The 16,384-nt window shown below is 41.8% G+C and overlaps 1 long non-coding RNA gene across 1 annotated transcript; it reads right to left on the reverse strand.

Moving 5' to 3' along the window:
* Positions 1–9,214: 9,214 nt before the first annotated feature.
* On the reverse strand, positions 9,215–16,164 carry LOC119917355. The gene is made up of 3 exons (XR_005447265.1): positions 16,011–16,164; positions 15,543–15,696; positions 9,215–10,012 (listed from the first exon to the last, which is right to left on the reverse strand). It is a non-coding gene; the product is annotated as an uncharacterized LOC119917355 (long non-coding RNA).
* Positions 16,165–16,384: the final 220 nt, after the last annotated feature.

The raw sequence follows: 16,384 nt of genomic DNA on the forward strand, positions 1-16,384 counted from the left end.
TCTCTTAAGTGTTTTTATTTGTGTGTGTGTCTCTCTCTCTCTCTCTCTAACACACACACAAACATAACGTTGGGGCGTCATTCTTCCCAATTACTCTGTCATTTCAGAAAATGTGACCCACGTGAGTCATGTGAAGTTGATAGAAAGTCTAAACAGAATGCTTTGTGGACCTTTTGGTTAACTAGCTAGGCAGGACCAGCCTGCTAACTGAGGCTATATGGAGCTGCTGTATGAAGAACTGCTTCTCAGTTCATTATGTAAAACAGCAGTCTGCCCCTCCTTTAACATTCTTGATATTTTAATGTGTGTGGAAACCATTAAGTGTGTGAGTTTCCTCGCTGGTGTCGGTAGCCACTGCTCGTCACTGATATACAAAATACTTTGTAAAGTTGGTTGTTTTGCTGTAGAGAAGTCGTTGATGCAGCCAGTGTCCATCTAGTGGTCATGAAGGTGGCCTTTTTTGTTCTCTGGGATTCATTTGTTCAGTGGAAGTATTAAGTCAAGAAGTTGCATTGGAGCATTGTAAAAGTTGCACTTCCCTAAATAATGTAAATCAAATGGAGCAGCAATATCCACGCAGTGAATGCAGTTTATCCTGAAGAATAAAGATGGATCCAGAGGGCTGATGACTAAACCTGGAAGATGTTAAACAGCTTCAGTGTACAAGTCTATGAACTCTACTAGAGAGATGAAGATCATTCTTCCAAAAGATATTCCCTCACTTGATGTTTGGATGATGGTGGTGCAGAGTGCTGTCTCACATATTGGTCCATCTCCCATGGGGATTCAGCTGGGCTGAGATCTGATGACTCCAGGCCGTTGGATATGATTATCTACACACAGATTTTCTTGTAATTTAGTCCTAGTCCCCAATCTCTTCTCCTCAGATTTAATATTGTGATATTTGGAGGGATGGATGGTTTCTCAAGAAGGGTATGTCGAAGTCTTGTCTTGAGAAAAGAAACAAAAAATAAATATGTCACAGTGTGTTAATTTTACACTAGTGAACAACACTAAACAAAAACATTTCAAGCAGTGCAAATCCCCTTATTACACTATATTCTATAAAAGCCTGCAGCCAGTTTGATCGCTGTTGCCATGTTTTCCTTGAATTCACAGTAATTCCCACAATGTGCAGAGGGAAATGTGACGGTGTGCGTGCATGCGCTAACAAGTGGATAACAGACGGTGGCGTTTGGCGTCCGTTCCAAACACGTGTGGTGGAAGTGGACGGTGATCTTAAAGGTTTCTCTCTCTGAAAGAAGTAGGTGCCTGTGTGACTGTCCAGTCAACCACCGCATCACTTCTGGGACACAAAGTGCATCCTCGTCCTCGCCAGTTCCATCTGGGGAAATTCAAAATGGCTGAATGCGACTGGACCAAAGCAAACAAAGACGTGATCTTACTTACTCTTACTGGAAACGCTTCCATGAAGTCATTTGTGCAAATGTTCCAGTAAGAAAATCTTCAAATATTTTTAGTATTTCATTATTCAAAGCTTTAGCAACGTGTTAAAGTGGCTGACAGAGTAACAGCAGCAGCAGCAGTTAGTGCTGTAATAGTAACAGTTCTAGTAGAACTGATACTATGATGGTGGCAGTAGTAGTTGGAACAGTACTGGAAGAAGTAGGCTTTGATAAGTTCAACTGTTCAGAAACATAGTGCAGCATGTAGCTGGAAGAACAAGAGTGGTGCTGGAATAAGAGTGTATAATCATAAAAAATGTAAATGTACACAAAGAGTAAATATTAGTATACGAGTGCTTTGATAAAACCCATTTCCACCCCCCTCCCCAACACCAAAGATTGCCTGTCCTGTATATTCTTCAGACAAATGATTGGAGAAGTCTCAACAAAGAAAACAGGATTTCCTAATATGGGCTTATGCTGTAAACAACACTCTTTAGGATCTGTGCCTCTCTCACATACTTCTGTGAACCACTTTGGCTCATCTTTGGGGCCAAGTGGGACACAATGTAGTGCGAGTCCACCTGAAAAACACATCAAGGAAAATATCAGTCCAACATAAAATGAAAGATCAAGAATTTGGATTTAATTGTCATTTGTTCAGCGGTATTAAGAGTTCAAGCCTATTATATTATGAGCCACATAGAAGCTAACATGCCTGCGGCACATATCATGGGAGCTGACATCATCATCAGCAGCAGCCACAAAGAGCTGCCTTTCTTTCCACGACACCTATTAGGCCATAAAGCTGTAGTCCCTCACGAAGCTGCCTCAGCGGGACAGCTGGTCTTGCAGCTGAGTGCAGCAGAATTGCTCTTCATATGAGTAAAACAGAAATGTCATGTCACACATTAATTTGTCAAGTCAATTCTAAAACCTTAAGTATTTTAACTTCATTATTTTCAATGACTCATAAAATACTGAAGAGGCTAAAGAATGCAGGACAGGGGTAAGACATACATAAGAGAGCGATTCAAAAGAAGGAAGAATTATTGGATAGGCTTTCAAGGCGCTTCATGACTGTAGAATGGCGAGGAATCACTTCACTACATTTTGAGCTGAGTACAAGTCAAACACTAGAGGAAAGATCACGAGGTCAACACGTTTAGGACAACTTTGGATTAGGCAAATAGAAATGTGCTCAACAAATATACCAATGAAATAAACTTTGAGAATGAGAATGAATGTGCTGAGCAGATTTCTTGACCCAGCCCAGCCACCGATTCAAATTAAACTGGAGCTGACAGTTGCTCTAAAAGTTCCAGGATGCTAAACAGTAGATCACAATATATACAGGAGCTTGTGATTTTGTCTTTGCTGTCCTAATTAATAGGTCCTGTGTAGCCGCAGTCAACAATTTGTTCTGTGCAGCTGATAAGTCTTATGTTTCTTCAACCTGGAGGAAACAAGAGTTGGTTCCACTTGATGTGATGTCACTGAATAACAATGTTCCTCCTGTTACATCCTTAATGTTTACAGATTTCACTTTCATTTCTTATTATTGTCTCATTAAGGAATTTCTCACTAATTGTCTCTGAGTACCTTGAAAAGCGAAGTACAAAACTGAAAGTAGTATTATTATTGTATGAACAGCAGGGGCCCTAAAATGACACGTTTGGCTTCTTGGGGGTGCTGGAGGGAAGGGCATGACATCAGCAAAGTCAGAGATTCTTCTGGATCCAGAATGTGCACAGTAACTTTTGTTCAATTAAATGCAATTCAAGTGAGTGCATTCACAGCCAGGAACTGCAGCGCACAATATTCACGACACCATCGTTTGGAGGATCTAATCATTTGCTGTGCAACATCTTGATCCATGATGAAAATTCCAGCTCATGTGCATCATCTCTGCTAATGTTTTCTAGCTTTCCAGTCAAAAGGGAATTGTAGCAGCATTCTTGTAAAAACTTGGACTTCCAGCAAATATTTCCCCAGCAGCTCTGGAATGAGTTGGATGAATAAAATGAATGAGCATTAATCTTTATTAGTGACACTTTGACTACAGTACACATATATGTGCCTGCAGATCATGCTGAATAATATTGTTAATGTCAGGAACGCAGCGGAGCAGGCCGTTGTCAAGGTGCTTTAGAGAGTATTTTGGCAGCCTCTCCCTCAAACAGCCGAGTCTCGATGCCAGCGATCATCTCCAAGGAGATTATGGAACAAAGCTTTTTAGGCAACATGGCTGCACCATCTTCACCAACAAGAAAGCCTTTCAGCAGTTAGGAGGGGACGACACTGAAGAAAGCTTCTTCATTTCTGTTGATGTTGATCTGCCAGTTATGAAGAATGAAACGATCCTGACCTGTCAGAAACTCTTTCCGCCAGTGTCAACCCCAGCCTCTCCCATCAATGTCACTTTCAAGGGGTTGACTGGGGAACTGTTCTTCTGGCGCCGCCACAGCATCAGTCCACGTTCCAGGAGATTCATTCTAGACACCCAGATGCACAACTCTTTGCTGGTGTCCACCTGTGCTGCCAGTCCTTTCATAATGCACACAGGACATTTAAGTCCAGGGCAGAGGGGATTTTAACACAACCATATCTGAAGTAGACTCCGCCCACTTTAGGCTAAGGCTTTCTTAACCTGCTCTGGAGCAGTTAGTGCTGACTTTTCAGTATTAGCCCTAGAACTCATGGTTCCTGAATGGCCGTATGTGTCTCAGCCAGCTCTGGGGTTAACCCAGTGCACTGGGAAAGCAGCTTGTAGGTGAATTATTAGATGCTCTTTTTTCCTAGGGCAAAAGCAGAAATGTTTCTCTAATATACCATGAAATGTCCTGGTTTTGTAGCTCCTTTAAGCCAACAGGACTGCCATTCAGACAGGACACAGGGCTGCAGAAAAATAAAAAGATTTACAGCAAAAACAATGTAGTGTCAATATCAGAATCAGAATCTATATCATTGAAACGAAGCCAAATTCTATTTGAATTAGGATATGGAAGTGATTGAATCAATACAGAGAACATAATATGAGATTATTAATCTGTCTGCTTAATCCACCTGCAGCAACACACCATAGCACGATACATCCAACAGTACAGTTACCTCTAACAGCAATATACTGGCTGAAGTAAACATGCAGGCAACATGTGAGCATGCATGTCTTAGATGTGTCCTCATCCACACCTGCAGGGTAAAACTGAACAACACCTTTCCAAGTTCCTCTCCCAGTCCCCTCAGACACTTGCATGTAGTTCCAGCTCAACTGTTGGATATTCCTTCAGGTATATAGGGAACTTTCCTTCTGGAGGCTAAAACAAAAAGACAGAAAAGGAATTACAGAAAACTGAAAACAGTCTGCATGAGCAAAAGTTGGAGCCCAGATGTGAGAAGCAACTTCCTTTCTTCACAGAAGAGAGCACCTCGGATATCTAAACATAGACAAGGAAGTTACATTTTGATTAAGTTACTTGTCATCCGCTTGACAAGTAACTCGCAAGCAGCAAGTACACGTATTTTTAGCTCAGGGTCTGAAAGTGTGTCACATTCTGGGGCGTTACATTGTTTTACATGGAGGGCAAGAAGCTGCAAGGACATCACTTTACAGCAAATCTTGCATTCAGCCTTTGGCATGAGTGAAAACTCCTGGGCATCATAGGAAAGGGGTGCTAGATCAAATTCTTCCTGCAGAGGAACAATGTAGAGCACGGTTTTTCCCCTCCAGAGGCACTTCTGATCGTACTTCCCGTATATCCCTCTGATTCGGGGGGCGCTACAGATAAACGCCACCTTCCATTTCCGCTTGTTTTTAAACAAGCTGGAGACCTAAAATTTAAAGAAGTATTCTGAAGTATTTTTGTGTGCTAGACAGCTGCTTGATGAGATGGTGTTTCAGAGAAATAAAAAGAGATCACCTCTGAATGAGTCATGTCTTTAGGCATGGAAAGAGTCCGTTTCCCCAGACCAGCCTGCATGTGCTGTAGGTCCTCAGCTGCTGAGGGGGTTGTGTCACAATTATTGTGAAGAAGAAAAAGTGTAAAGTTGAACGGGTTCCACTGTTTGGCTGCCTTTGCTGGCTTATTAAAGCTTAATGAACTTCGCTTTGACCCCCGCCTAAAAAATCCAGGGAAGGACCTGCAAAACATTTGATGGCTAAATAAATAGTTTCAATAATGAAAATCCTTAGTACAAAATAAGATGGTGTTTTTCTGGTTACTATGACAATAATACAATAGAGTGGTTACTAATCCTGATTTTGAATGTTAGACCAGGCCATTTCTTGAGCCATGCTTGGGCGCTGCCCTTGACTCTTATCTGTCCTTGCCCAATGACTGGTTCAAAATTGAAAGTATGTTACGTACAGCTGCTGTGGCAGCATCAGCACCAGAGGTAGAACCTTGCTGGAGAGTGAAGATGAACCAGTTTCGCAGTGCTGAATGTGTCAACCTCTGTAGATAGTAGATATTATATTCACAGCTTCCAAATTGTACAAATTCATCAATACCCTTATAAACCATTGTGTATTATCGGATCAATAGCAACCACAACAATGTGTTGTTCAATATTATTTACTGTAATATGTTACTGCTATTTATTGGCACCAGTACCTGACTGATATTGACTATATCAATAAACTACTTTAAATAAGGCTAACATGTGCGTAGCTTGGACAAACCAACAACACAAACTGCACTAAAAGCAAAGTCATGCACCTATTTAGCTTTTTCTGTTTTCTGCTGTTCTTTCCTCTGATCATAGATGTATATTTATAGCGTTCCTGTCATTGTGATGTGCTGGCTGACCATTTACTGGCCTACCTGGGATTGCATTGTAGGTCTGCTTGGGTCAGGTTGTTCTACACAGAGAAGGCAACTTAGCTGCTTTTGAAGAAATGCTAACATCCATGAACTTACATGCATCTGTGGCCAGTTTATGGCATGCCCAGCCATACTTTCATATAAATTAGATTTTTTGACCCTGATTTCCAAAAAAAGTGTAAAACTAGTGGTAATGATACCTTTGCTGCCTTCTTCACAGGCAAAGTGGAGGCTATAACTAGCCAATTCTCTGAAACACTCAACCATTGTAGCAGTCCTACTACATCTTTTCCCCTGCCCTTCCAGATCAGTGGTGGTTCACTCTCCTCGTTTACTCCTCTCACAGAGAGCGAAGTATCAGAACTCTTGACCCGTAGCCGTCCAACTACATGCCCACTGGACCCGACTCCTACGAATCTCCTCCAAGCCATATCTTCTACTGTGGTCCCGACAATCACTCATGTGATAAACTTCTCTGGCTTCAGGAACCTTCCCGACCACTTTCAAAAGGGCTCGGGTTACACCCTTGCTCAAAAAGCCCTCACTTGACCCAACTCAAGTTGAGAGCTATCGACCAGTGTCTCTTCTACCATTTTTATCCAAAACTATTGAACGGGCAGTATTCAAACAGGTCTCAGAATTCCTCTCAGGGAATGACCTCCTAGATCCATATCAGTCTGGTTTTAAGAGTTCCCACTCTACTGAAACAGCTCTTCTGTCTGTAACAGAAACCCTAAGGTCAGCTAAAGCTGCAGCCCAATCCTCGGTTCTTATCCTGCTTGACCTATCAGCTGCCTTTGACACAGTCAACCACAGGATCCTGCTATCTGCTCTCTCAGCAACGGGCATCTCGAGGAAAGCACTCCTGTGGTTCGAATCCTACCTCTCGGGGCGTTCCTACAATGTTTTGTGGCAAGGACAATTATCCTCCCACTGCCTCTCCACAGGGGGGCCCCAAGGCTCAGTGCTTGGGCCCCTTCTCTTCTCAATTTACACCACCTCATTGGGGCCAATCATTTGCTCGCACTGCTTCTCTTACCACTGCTACGCAGACGACACGCAACTCTACCTATCCTTCCTGCCAGACGATCCCACTGTTTTGGCACGGATCACGGACTGTCTAACATACATATAGCCACCTTCAACTAAACCTCTCTAAGACTGAACTCTTGGTCATTCCAGCCAAGCAATCTATCCACCATAACATCAAACTACAAACTGACTTCTCAACCATCACTCCAACCAGGGTGGTGAGAAACTTGGGTGTCATGATTGATGACCAGCTGTCCTTTTCAGACCATGTTGCTGCTGTCTCTCGGTCATGGCGCTTTGCTCTATACAACATAAGGAAAATCAGGCCCTACCTCACTCAGTACGCTACCCAGCTTCTGGGACAGGCCATGGTTATCTCTCTCCTCAACTATTGCAATGCCCTCCTAGCAGGTCTCCCAGCTTGTGCGGTGAAACCCTTACAAATGGTTCAGAACGCAGCAGCACGTCTGGTTTTTGATCAGCCCAAAAGGACTCATGTCACTCCATTACTCAGTGACCTCCACTGGCTCCCCGTGGCCTCCAGAATCAGATTCAAGTCACTAATGCTTGCATACAGAGTGACTACTGGGTCTGCACCATCCATAATACAAACTTACGTTCCTTCTCGGCCGCTATATAAATCCGGCCGGATAAAAGCGTCTGCTAAATGAGTAAAAAAAAAAAAAAAAAAAAATGAGTTGGAAAGAAGTTGGCTGAGAAGGTGTAACACAGAATTGGGTGGTAATTTATACATTATGCTTTATAAACAAAGAAAGCAGACCGGGTCAGTTTTGACTCGGGAGGACAAAAAGTGCATGGTCGACGGGAAGACAACACAAGTGATACATATAATAATATAGGCTATACATACATAGGCCTACATACAACGTTGTTTATTTTATTTTCATGATTACAAACTAACAGGACATTGATTGAATGCTGTTTTTTCTGTTGACAAATTCTATCACCCCGCACACTCGTGGGAAGTCGCTAACATTAAAGTAGTGCGCTGCTATTTCATCCTCTTCTTGTTTTGACGGGAACTTCACAGCGGTATTCGGCAGATGGGTCAGGGCGTTTGACACCTCGTCTATTACAGATTGGAAAGACCCCAAAGCATAAAAGTGTAGAGCAATCATTAATTGCAAAGGGGCTGGAAGAGCTTTGGAAAGTAGAGTAATCCAACTCTAGACGGTTGGATAAGTCATGAATTGACTGCCGGTCAAATTTATAATGTAAAAGCATCCATCAATTAGGTTAAATATTTTTACATTTAATTTTATATCAGGCTATTTTTTCAGGTCGCATCTCATATCAACTGTGGCGAATATGATTGTAGAAGCGGTATATTACAGAGCCTCAAACCCTCAACATCTCACAAAGAAAATAAAGGTCAGGTGGAAACAGCGCAGAGAGGCTGAACAAAAATTACCCAACATTTTAATCCCTGTATGATTTGTTAATATCCAGCTTGCCGAATGACCCAATAACAGTTCATGTTTGCTGTGTACCAATGGATGTACTGACAACTATCAGTTAATTTGAGTTAATTTTATACTGAAGAAATCTTAAAAACCAGAGGATCCTCAGGAAAGCGTTCCTGTTCCAGTTGCTAGTGAGTTACAAACTGAACGTTGAGCCAATATTATATAGCTGCAGCCTCCGGTACTGCAGCTATTTAATATTGTCCTGTTTTTCTAACTAAAAACCCACTTATGTTGATGTTCAAGCTCGTCTTTATTACATTTAATCAGGCACCGCCATCGCCCAAGTGTATCTGCTGCAGGTTTATCAAGTGTAACACACAAAGCTACACAGATCAGACTCATTAAATATCAAAATCAGTATTTTTCCATTTTGGTTTTAAAACAGTTTTTTGTGATTCGGTTTTGAAACGAAATAATGAAAGAACGAACCATTCACGGATTTAACACAGTCAGCATGATTGGTGCATCTGTTTATTGAGGATGTCCACAAATGTTGCACATAAAACATATGGTCACATTTTTCATGTGTATTCCAGCTCTTGCTGATGTTTTCTTGTCAGTTTTAAAAAGCTTCTCTTATTCAGTCTTTGTGGACTTGTTATTTTGGGTGCAATACCCAGGAACGTCAGTAGGCGGCAGCAGGACGTCGGCAGCTGACGGAGCTGCTTTACGCTCTTGTTGGCCCGAGGAGTCACTGCAGCAACAGCCTAACGTTGTCCTGTCTACTCGTTCCACCTTTTATCCGGTTAGTGTCATGTATAAGCACGATGAAAACACATAATAAGTGATGGAAGAATGTTTTCATGCATTTTAGATGAGCTGTAAGTTGCTCTAGTAAGTTTTAGAAGTCCTGTTTTATTAGTTGTTGTGCCTCTGGTCCGCAGGCTAGCGCCGTCTTTGTGTTCTTCTGTCATGGCGGGCTGACAGTTTGGTTGCTCTGTGTGCATCTGCTCCTGGCTTGTTTGTGCTGAGGACCCGAGAGCTCCTGTGGCCGGAGTCGTGCTGTTGATTGGGTTGGTAACTGATATGCTGAGTTCACCTAAATATGTGGCATTCTAGTTATTTTGCACGTTAACCTGTTAAAAGCTGATCTTGTGCAGCAGCATGAGGAACTTGGGGATGTTGTCATGTTGTTGTTGTTGTTAACTGTTTGTCTTGCTAAAGCTGTGGGGATGTGAAGAAGTGTTCTGCTGCGAGGAGTCACTGCAGCAACAGCATAACGTTTTGATCAGATTAATTGTTCGTATGGTCGCATGCCTGGGACCTGCAACACATAGAAAATGAATTCAATTCAATTCAATTCAATTTTATTTATATAGCGCCAAATCACAACAACAGTTATCTCACAGCGCTTTTCATAAAAGAGCAGGTCTAGACCGTACTCTGTGATGTTATTTACAGAAGCCCAACAGTTCCCACCAAGAGCAAGCACTAGGCGACAGAGGCAAGGAAAAACTTCCTTTAAGAGGCAGAAACCTCAAGCAGAACCATGGCTCAGGGTGGGCGGCCATCTGCCTCCACCGGTTGGGGTGAGGGGGTGAGAGAGAGAGAGAGAGAGAGAGGAGGGAGGCAGCCTACACAATATACACACAGAGGTACAGACAGTAAAGGTGATGTTGCTATAGACTAAATGAAAAATGGTACAGATATTTATAATAGTGTTAATGGTAACAGTCGTAATGTTAATGATTATAATAACAATAATAACAATAAGACTAGTAACAATAGTCGTTGCAGCAGAGGGTGTCGAGCAGGAACACGGGGGCAGCAGGAGACCCGCAGCCACAGATCCAGACTCCACAGCTCCAGAGCCAGAAAACCTGCAGGAAGTGATAGGAGGAGAGAGGAGAGGGACGAGAAAGCACAAGACTACCAGAAAGGGGAGATGTTGTGTTAGTAACATGCAATAATGGGATAAGGTTGCATACAGAGGGAGAGAAAGTAGAGGAGAGAGGAGCTCAGTGCATCATGGGAAATACCCCGGCAGTCTAGGCCTATAGCAGCATAACTAAGGGATGGTTCAGGACTCACCTGAGCCAGCCCTAACTATAAGCTTTATCAAAGAGGAAAGTCTTAAGCCTACTCTTAAATGTGGAGATGGTGTCTGCCTCCTGAACCCAAACTGGAACCTGGTTCCACAGGAGAGGAGCTTGATAGCTGAACGCTCTGGCTCCTAGTCTACTTTTGGAGACTCTAGGAACCACAAGTAACCCTGCATTCTGGGAGCGCAGTGCTCTGGTGGGGTAGTAAGGTACTATGAGCTCTTTAAGATAAGATGGTGCCTGACCATTAAGAGCTTTGTAGGTAAGAAGAATGATTTTAAATTCTATTCTGGATTTTACTGGAAGCCAATGCAAAGAAGCTAAAACAGGAGAAATGTGATCTCTTTTCCTGGTTCCTGTCAGAACACGTGCTGCAGCTTTCTGGATCAGCTGAAGAGTCTTAATGGACTTTTTCGAGCAGCCTGATAATAAGGAATTGCAGTAATCCAGCCTAGAAGTAACAAATGCATGGACTAGTTTTTCTGCATCATTTTTAGACAGGATGTTCCTGATTTTCGCAATATTACGTAGGTGAAAAAAGGCGGTCCTTGAAATTTGCTTAATGTGAGACTTAAACGACATGTCCTGATCAAAGATAGCTCCAAGATTCCTCACAGTGGTGCTGGAGGCCAAGGCGATGCCATCCAGGGAAACTATATCTTTAGATAATGCGTCACGGAGGTGCTTAGGCCCCAGAGCAATAACTTCAGTTTTATCTGAGTTTAACATGAGAAAATTACAGGTCATCCAGGTTTTAACATCCTGAAGGCACATTTGAAGTTTAGCTAACTGATGAGTTTCATCTGGCTTGATCGATAGATATAACTGAGTATCATCTGCATAACAATGAAAGCTTATGGAATGTTTCCTGATAATATTGCCTAAAGGAAGCATATATAAAGTGAAGAGGATTGGTCCAAGGACAGATCCTTGAGGAACTCCATGAGTAACTTTGGCGTGCATGGAGGACTCATCGTTAACATGTACAAACTGAAATCGATCTGATAAATAGGACTTAAACCAGCTTAGAGCGGTTCCTTTAATGCCAATGAAATATTCCAGTCTCTGCAATAGGATCTGATGGTCAATGGTATCAAATGCAGCACTAAGATCTAATAAAACCAGTACAGAGACAAGTCCTTTGTCTGATGCAATAAGGAGGTCGTTAGTAATTTTCACCAGTGCTGTCTCTGTGCTATGATGAGCTCTAAATCCTGACTGAAAATCCTCAAATAAACTATTGCTCTGTAGAAAGTCACACAGCTGTTTAGCAACTGCTTTCTCCAGAACCTTAGAGAAATGGAAGGTTAGATATAGGTCTATAGTTGGCTAAAACATCCGGATCAAGTTTGGGCTTTTTCAGAAGAGGTTTAATTACAGCTACTTTAAAGTACTGTGGTACATAGCCTGTTGATAAAGATAGATTGATCATATCTAGTATAGAGGTGCTGACTAAGGGTAAAACATCTTTAAGCAGCCTAGTCGGGATGGGGTCTAAGAGGCAGGTTGATGGTTTAGATGAAGAAATTATTGAAGTTAGTTGGTAAAGATTGAGGGAAGCAAAACAGTCTAAACATGTATCTGGTTCTACAGCTGTTTCTAAGGTTCCTGAGTTAAGAGATAAGTCGGTGCCAATTGAGGGCAGATCTTGGTGAATTTTGTCTCTAATAGCTAGAATTTTATCATTAAAGAAGTTCATGGAACCAGGGAGGCCGGGACCCAGACCTTTTTCAGAAGAGGTTTAATTACAGCTACTTTAAAGTACTGTGGTACATAGCCTGTTGATAAAGATAGATTGATCATATCTAGTATATCTATTAAAACATATCAAACATACTAATACCACCTTAAAAACCATATCAAATATACTAATACCACCTTCATCTCTTAACGAAATGTTAAAACCAGTTTTAAACTTTGAACCACCTTAAGAAGTCACAGGACAGAAGTGCCTACAAAAATGTCATACCACCTTAAAAACCATATAAACGTCTTCAACATACTAATACCACCTTAAAAACCATATAAACGTCTTCAACATTCTAATACCACCTTACAAACTTCTTCCAGCTGAATGGTGTCAGTAGTCCTGAGCTGAGAAAGACAACAAACACACTCACAGTAACATTCTGCTTTTATTGGAACAAGAGCCAGAATTCAAAGCAACACATGACAGAAGGTCCAAGTCAACGGCATTTCCACCATTTAATGATCAGAGCTTCCATCTTTAAAGGACTGGAAGTGGAAGAAGTTTACATGGAAATGAGGAATCTGTTCAATCACTTTGAATCGCTTTGTAAAAAGTTCATTGATGAATTTATTACAAGAAGCTGAAAGATTTCTGTGATCCTGTACAGACTCAACTGATCTGTTCTCTACCAGGAGGAGATTCTCCCTCCTACACAGAACTCAGACACACTGAGGAACCAGAACTTGACCAGAGCACAAATCCAGGATAAAGAGGTTCAGTGAATATGGTGTTGAAGGTGTGGAGGTGGATCAGTGTGTCAGAGGAGACTCTGTAGAAGGACAGAGAGCCAGCAGGACAGTCCACATACACTGCTACTCTACCAGAGGAGAAGGAGGAGGAGGAGGAGGAGAAGATGGGTGTTCTTCTCTTATTGTACCAGACAGAGTAATCACCATCAGAGCAGCTCACACTCCAGGACTGATCATTCCATCCAAACAAACAGTACAGTGAGCGTGCAGCTTGTATAACAGTGTAAAGTAGTGAGCGTGCAGCTTGTATAACAGTGTAAAGTAGTGAGCGTGCAGCTTGTATAACAGTGTAAAGTAGTGCTAGCCTACACACCGAGCTTAAAAATAGGCTACTGTAAATAAGGCAACATACAAAAAATTAAATAAAACAATTCCTAAGGTCATTTATATAGATATATACAGTATCTCACAAAACTGAGTCCACCCCTCACATTTTTGTAAATATTTGTTTATACCTTTTCATGTGACAACACTGAAGAAATGACACTTTGCTACAATGTAAAGTAGTGAGCGTACAGCTTGTATAACAGTGTAAAGTAGTGAGTTTACAGCTTGTATAACAGTGTAAAGTAGTGAGCGTTCAGCTTGTATAACAGTGTAAAGTAGTGAGCATGCAGCTTATATAACAGTGTAAAGTAAAGTAGTGAGCGTACAGCTTGTATAACAGCGTAAAGTAGTGAGCGTGCAGCTTGTAGAACAGCATAAAGTAGTGAGCGTGCAGCTTGTAGAACAGCGTAAAGTAGTGAGCGTGCAGCTTGTAGAACAGCGTAAAGTAGTGAGCGTGCAGCTTGTAGAACAGCGTAAAGTAGTGAGCGTGCAGCTTGTAGAACAGCGTAAAGTAGTGAGCGTGCAGCTTGTATAACAGCGTAAAGTAGTGAGCGTGCAGCTTGTATAACAGCGTAAAGTAGTGAGCGTACAGCTTGAATAACAGCGTAAAGTAGTGAGCGTGCAGCTTGTAGAACAGCGTAAAGTAGTGAGCGTGCAGCTTGTATAACAGTGTAAAGTAGTGAGCGTGCAGCTTGTAGAACAGCGTAAAGTAGTGAGCGTGCAGCTTGTAGAACAACGTAAAGTAGTGAGCGTGCAGCTTGTATAACAGTGTAAAGTAGTGAGCGTGCAGCTTGTATAACAGTGTAAAGTAGTGAGCGTTCAGCTTGTAGAACAGTGTAAAGTAATGAGCGTGCAGCTTGTATAACAGTGTAAATTTGCTGTCCCCTCAAAATAACACATCACACAGCCATTAATATCTAAACTGCTGGCAACAAAAGTGAGGACACCCCTAAGTGAAAATGTCTACATTGGGCCAAATTAGCAATAAACAATCATTGTTGTATTTTATGGACTTGTTTTGCTGTTAGACGCTGGTATACAAGTGAAACTGTGGATCTAATGGGATACTGTATGAAAGTGATCACCTGTCTACCTGCAATAAACAATCACACGCAGCAATGGGATATTGGATTCTTTGGACAGTCAGTGCGTCTGACATAAAAGGTTTTCTCTATTCAGCCTCTCTGTCTTCACATTTTTGTTTTTAGATAGTCGCCTATAGTAAATATTGTAAATAAATAACCAAATATCTGAGTAAAGTCCCTGAAGTTCCCAAGAACTAGAAGAGCCACTTAGTTTCGGCACATTTCATATATTTACAACCCATGTTTGCTGTGAAGACTATGTTCTCTACAAATGTTCTACACAAAGTAATATTCATTCAGTCAGCATTTGGAGAAATACACTTGAATGTAGCATCTCAAAGTCCTGTCCTGTAGTCGTCAGGTTTCAGCAGAGTTTTAACTAAATATAACTTCTTTGAAGTTATTGGAAGGTTTATTTTTTCTCTTTTGATGGAGCTAGGCTAGCAGTTTCCACCTGCTTCCATTTTTTCTGCTAAGCTAGGCTAAACATGTCCTGGACCTATGTCTGTACAGAGATGCAACTGGTTCGATCCCGGGTAAGAGGGCAAACAAGGATATTTCTCAGACTAACAGACAGTTCCTTTAACATGCAGCGATCTGTCCAAACTGCATCAATTAACACCAACAGGCATTTATTATTATTTTTTTGTTCCTGGAGTTGTTCTCCTTGGAGTCCTCCTACCCAAAGATCTCCTTTTTATGTTCAACTGGCAGTGTTTCTGTTCTGAGCAAAGGAAAAAGGCTCTTACACGTGTGATTGTTCATATAACACTCATGCCCACCATTAAAAAAAACACCTCCTCTATCAGACTGTCAGTGGCTGCAACAGGCCTCTTCATACCTGAGAGTGTCCAGTCTCCGGTGTGGATCCTCCAGTCCAGCAGACAGCAGCTTCACTCCTGAGTCTCCTGGATGATTGTAGCTCAGGTCCAGCTCTCTCAGATGGGAGGGGTTAGAAGTACAAGCCTTCCTCTGTTATCAGACAGCCTGACAGCCTGCAAACACACAAACACACACAGAAACCATCTGAGAGGCGGGATGTTTTTTTTGTGCCAGATACAAATGTAGAAGACATCTTTAAGATCATGAGTGGCATGTAATAATTCAAAAACAAAAGAATGAACAACAGAAAATTATTTAAAGAATAGTCATGGGAATTTTCTCAGTCTAGAAACTACTGTCGAAGTTTAGTTAAAGGTCCTTTACAAATCGTTTCAGTAGAAACAATCCTACAGAGGTTAGCTGTTTATTCACAAATGTAAATCAGATTTTAGATGGTCATCAACTCAGTGGGTTAATGAATCCTGACCTCAGGGTTACCAGTGTACAGTGTGGAATCTCCAGTCCAGCAGACAGCAGTTTCACTCCTGAATCCTGCAGGTTGTTGTTACTCAGGTCCAGCTCTCTCAGACTAGAGGACTGGGAGCTGAGAACTGAGGACAGAGCTTCACAGCTTCGATCTGAGAGGTTACAGCCACTCAGTCTGGAGAGACAACAGGAAGGAAACAAGTAATAACACATTTATTTTTTTCTCCAGTTGAAAGATAGCAGAATATTTATTGATGAATAAATCCCACTTACAGAGCTTTCTTGGAGGCTTTGACCACTGGCAGCAGCCTCAGAAGAGCCTCCTCTGAAGCAGAGTATTTCTTCAGGTCAAACACGTCCAGATCTTTTTCTGAT

The sequence above is a fragment of the Micropterus salmoides genome, unplaced genomic scaffold, assembly GCF_014851395.1.
Source record: "Micropterus salmoides isolate LMB-PRFRI ecotype aquatic unplaced genomic scaffold, ASM1485139v1 Ms_hic_scaffold_1, whole genome shotgun sequence".
NCBI lineage: Eukaryota > Metazoa > Chordata > Actinopteri > Centrarchiformes > Centrarchidae > Micropterus > Micropterus salmoides.